This window comes from Macaca fascicularis, chromosome 8 (genome assembly GCF_037993035.2).
Source record: "Macaca fascicularis isolate 582-1 chromosome 8, T2T-MFA8v1.1".
Classification (NCBI taxonomy): Eukaryota; Metazoa; Chordata; class Mammalia; order Primates; family Cercopithecidae; genus Macaca; species Macaca fascicularis.
The window spans coordinates 66337620-66341458 of NC_088382.1; the positions used below are offsets into that span (position 1 = coordinate 66337620).

Below are 3839 nucleotides of genomic sequence, written 5' to 3' on the forward strand. Positions count from 1 at the left end.
TAAATCCCAGCTACTCAGGAGACTGAGGCAGGAGAATTGCTTGAACCTGGGAGGCAGAGGTTGCAGTGAGCCAATATTGCACCACTGCACTGCAGCCTGGGTGACAAAGTAAGACACCCTCTCAAAAATAAAATTAATCTCAGTTTTTCCCTAAGCAAACCAAAACTCAATAATAATGACATAGGAATTGTTTCGATACCCTGTAAAATCTGTTAGGCCACTTACCAAATGCAAAAGAAAAAACCTTCTGCACTACATAGAATATTATGTTGGAAGAAAACATTTCCTGTAGACCTTTAAGAAAACATTGTTAGCATCAGGCCACAACGAACAGAACTTGAGGAAAAAAACTTATATGAGCTGAAAATGAGTTAAGGGGAGTGTTACTATTTTGCACCTTTGAAAGGGAGAGAGAAAACTGAAAACACTAAGACACAATAACGGTTGAACTTTGTGTTTAAAAAACAAATCTCCTGGTGACTCACACCTGTAATCTCAGCACTTTGGGAGGCTGAGGTGGGCAGATCACTTGAGGTCGGGAGTTTAAGACCAGCCTGACCAACATGGAGAAATCTCGTCTCTACTAAAAACACAAAATTAGCTGGGAATGGTGGTGCATACCTGTAATCCCAGCTACTCAGGAGGCTGAGGCAGGAGAATTGCTTGAACCCAGGAGGCAGAGGTTGCAGTGAGCCAAGATCACACCATTGCACTCCAGCACGGGCAACAAGAAAAAAACTGCATCCCAAAAAAAAACAAAAAACAAAACAAAAAAAACCCACAGAAAACAAAAAACAAAACAAAACAAAACAAAAACAACTCTTATAATTTATTAAGAGCAAATCAATCCCTTAAGAAAATTTCATTGTTCTATCCAATTATTTAGCATACAAGTTTTTTTTACATCAAACCCAATCTCTAGAAAGATCTATAATTTCCTTTTAGTTATAGACAACTTGTTTCTTGGTTTTTAAAAAAATATATCCACTTATTGTGACTTACATAGACCATTCATGACATGCTTGGACCTTCTGGTTCCTCCTGAACATCTCTCTTTCTTAAAAAGCCAGTCATTTTATTCCAGGACTAAATCTGTACAAGATTATTTCTCATATAAAATTATTTCTCTTTCAGCTTTCTTAGTAAAAACTCTTTATTTTTATAACTTTTTAAACATCTCTCTTATTTTCTGGTTCCTTGTTTAATACATAACCCTTAATTAAGCTTTGAGGCTGGGTGTGGTGGTACACGCCTGTAATCCCAGCACTTTGGGAGGTTGAGGCAGGCAGATCACATGAGGTCAGGAGTTTGAGACCAGCCTGGCCAACATAGTGAAACCCTGTCTTTATTAAAATACAAAAATTAGCCAAGTGTGGTGGCACACACCTATAATTCCAGCTACACAGGAGGCTGAGGCAGGAGAATCACTTGAACCTGGCAGGCAGAGGTTGCAGTGAGCTGATATTGTGCCACTGCACTCAGCCTAGGGGAGAGAGTGAGAATCTTTTCAGAATAAAAAAAGAGCTTTGAATTAGACAAAAATTGCTCACCTGTTTAAAAAAGGACACAACTTGTTTTTAGAAAGTTTTTCTACAAATATATTTTATTGGAAAATACCCAAATAATGAAATAGTATTGTTTAATTTAATATAACTTTAGTTTCTAAATTATGATGAGTTTTTCTGTAAGTATTTATCCCATTACATTTACCTACTTATTTTATTTTAATCATTTACCTAGATTATTTATGAAAACTGCCATAGTCATTATTTAAAGTTATGAAGCTGCCATTGCAAAATTATAACTGAGACAGTGAAAAAGATTTGACATAACTGACTCCATCTTGCTTCTAACCTCCAAGCTGTCCTTGTTGATTTCTGGGCAAATTTGGGAGGAACTTAGTTTATAGTTTAGCTTTGAAACAAAGGTGATAACAGTTCCTTCCCAAAATAAACCTTACTGCCTGCAGACTAGACTGTCTAAAGCCACAAGATTAGCAGTTATGGCAATCCTACTAAATTCATAATGTAGCTATTTTTATTAAATTAATATCAATGTCTTATTTATTAAATATTACACAGCAAAGATCATTCTGTCTTGAGCTGTGTTTATAGTTTTGTATCCCTATGCCAAATTTTGACATCTTATAGTATTTAGCAGGGATAAGTATGAAATAGCTTAATTAATAAATGCAAACAAAAATGTATGCTGGCAATTCTTAAGACATTTTTTAATATTATTATACTTTACCAGTAATCTTAAAGCTAGTTTATTTATTAAAGATTTCAGTTAAGTTGCATAAACTTGAAAAAGCATTTGACCAGTCTTTTCTTTTTCCAACATAAAATATTTAATTAAGGTGCTTTTATTTTCTTAAGCCAATTAATTAGAGCTTTTTAAAGTGGTACTGAAACATTGTGTACACAACACATAAATACATAGACATATTAGGCATGCCGATAGAAGTACATCTTATAGATTCAGCTTTGCAAGTAGCAGGATACATTCTTGGCTGAGTGAAGCAAAAGCTGATATGTCAAGTCTTCTGACACCTGAATGAGGGGTTGTGGATCAGTTTATTTAGAAGTAAATGGCCCTTCAAAAACCACTGCTGGTTGTCAATTGAGCTAGGTAAAAATATGTTAATGCTCCTGCAGCATTAAAGAAAAGTTAAACTGTGCTTTGAATACTCCATTTAAGAAGGCAGAGAGATATCAAAATTTTAGAAGGGTTTTACTCACAAACCTGTTAAAAGATAAGTTTCATTTTCTTACAAATTGCTTGTTTGGAACGTTTTATTTTATTTCTGTATTAAATTAAATTTTTTTCTCACTTTTTTTCATCTCAAGTTAAATTATGCTTTTTATTTGCATGAGCATAGACATATTATGTCCCAAATACTAGGATAGATCTGATAAAATGAGTGCTCACTTTTTGGTCAACTGAATATATACTTTAATTTACTTGAAATTTTCAGTTTTTGGTGTTACCAATGCTCAGTAGGTCTGGAGCCCAATGGAGATAAAGCTACACTATTGTATAGCGATTACAGCTCAAGATCTATTCCCAGCCCAGAAGTGAGATTGTTAGGAATGTTTGCCACATAGCTGGCACATGCTGTGCCCATTTCTCACGAGCATATTATGCCATGTATTCAACTACATCAGCTAATATAGCATTTTGTTGAATTAAGTATGAAAATGTTTCATTTTCAAACCAATAGTGTATATAATTCTAATGTGTACTTTTTTAGTGGAATAAAAGAGCTAAGAGCTTGATATATTCAGATGCAAACAAAAATAACAAGTTACAAATGTATTTTATCAAATATTCAGGTTCAATCCCACTAAGAGCCTTGAGATGAACATCTAATTCTACTAGGAATGAAAAGGCAACACAAATATGCCTTTACTTTGTGAGGCAAACATTATTTTCCTTAATTATGAAACTAATATGTATCTTTAAAGATGATGTTGAAAAATTGTCAAAATTAAAAAACTGACTTATAAGGTCATTATTTATAATTATCTCTCTTCCAAAGGTATTATATATTATCTATTTTAAAATTAAACTAGGGTCAACTTACATTAATATGGTTTTATAAACATATTATGTTCAAAGTCCATTGAAAAGACTGTAATGTCCTCATTTATAAAGCTAAAAAATGATAAGAAAAACTGGACAGATAACTTGAATGCTTAGAAAAATAATTGGTGTGTAAACTATGTCCAGGAAACACAACTGACACTTTTGAAAGCTTTAGTAATCCTTGGTAGACTGCAATCCTTTAAGCATTAGGAGGAATTACGAATAATTCATCCTTGTAACACTTTGATTCC

The 3839-nt window shown here is 33.4% G+C and overlaps 1 long non-coding RNA gene across 1 annotated transcript in view; it reads left to right on the forward strand.

The window, feature by feature from the left end:
- Positions 1 to 3839, forward strand: part of LOC102124253 (uncharacterized) — an 84005-nt gene that overhangs the window by 49517 nt on the left and 30649 nt on the right. The window lies entirely within an intron of this gene.